This window comes from Trichechus manatus, unplaced genomic scaffold (genome assembly GCF_000243295.1).
Source record: "Trichechus manatus latirostris isolate Lorelei unplaced genomic scaffold, TriManLat1.0 scaffold00176, whole genome shotgun sequence".
Taxonomy (NCBI): domain Eukaryota; kingdom Metazoa; phylum Chordata; class Mammalia; order Sirenia; family Trichechidae; genus Trichechus; species Trichechus manatus.
The window spans coordinates 5142985-5144267 of record NW_004444112.1 but is presented as its reverse complement, the minus strand read 5'-3'; the positions used below and the strand labels follow the sequence as shown (position 1 = coordinate 5144267).

The 1283-nt window shown below is 43.8% G+C and overlaps 1 pseudogene; it reads right to left on the bottom strand.

Moving 5' to 3' along the window:
* Positions 1-802, bottom strand: part of LOC101351009 (dnaJ homolog subfamily C member 17 pseudogene) — a 2720-nt pseudogene extending 1918 nt beyond the window's left edge.
* Positions 803-1283: the final 481 nt, after the last annotated feature.

Here is a 1283-nt window from a genome sequence, read left to right as displayed (position 1 = left end):
TAAAGTCACACAACAATATGTATATAAATTTTTGTATGAGACATTATCTTGAGCTGTAAACTTTCACCTAAAGCACAATAAAAATAAAATTTGGGGAAAACAAAATAGAAAAAAAGATCTCCACCAAATAGAAAAATGTCTATTTCACTTCATAAGTTATATACATGAATTATTGTGATAAAAACAATATTCAATTTAAAAAATAAACAATCCATCAATAAGAATAAAATAAAAATGCAACATGCTAAGAAAAAAAATAATTGAAACGTGGAATGTACAAAGTATGAATCTAGGAAAATTAGAAGCTGTCAGACCAAAATGGAGGGGGAGGCGGAGCCAACATCGTGCTATAGACAGAAGCACCACGCCATCCCTCCACAGCAAAGACCAAAAAACTAAGTAAAACAGAGACAATTGTCAATCCTGGAACCCTAAGCATCTAATGAAGAGTTAAAGAACTCAGCCAAGCACCGATTGGAATAAGAAACTGACAGAGAACAGAGAGTGAGGAGAGATACATGCAGAGGTCCCCTATCACCTAATGCAGCACAAATTCACCATCTTGGGCCCCTGTTGGAGATGGCAGACAGGAAGTATGGGAAAGCAGCTTCACAGAGCTTCCAGCAGGAGACAGCACCTGGTAACCAGCAATATACGCTTTCCCACCCCCCCACCCTTCTTCCTTCACTCTCAGCCTGGGCTGCTTCCCACTGGCCACAGTTTCTTGGCCAGGAGACCCCCGGTTCCACTCGTGCTGCTTGGATTTGCCCCACCCACACTTGGCCGGCTCTGTCAGTGCCATTTGTTTGTTGCTGGTGTTGCTTTTTTCCAGTCCTTTTGGTTTCTTCCCTGCCTCTCACCATCTCCTCTTCCTTTCTCTCAAACACCTGGCTCCATGTGCCAGCTTTTCTTCTTCTAGAAAGGCTATGAAGCACTGCTTGGCTGGGGAACTGCTTCCCCGGTCCGCGCCACCACAATAGTGGGATCCCCGGGGCCTTTTTTTCTCTTGTTTTTGGTTCTGTTTTGTCTTGTTTGTTAGTTTTCTTTTTCTTTTCTCTGCTTAAGAGCCCCTTCTAGTCAACCAGTACTGCCCACCTTGGCAGCCACTTCCCTGGTCTGTGCAGCTGCACTGGTGGGACCCCTGGGGGCATTTATTTGTTTTTTTCTTTTTGTCTTCCTTCATTTTTCAGTTGCTTGTCTCGCTATACTTACGTTCTTTTACCATCTCCTGAATACCTGGCACTGTGTGACACCTCTGTCCCTCCTAGCCAGGCTGTACTTCA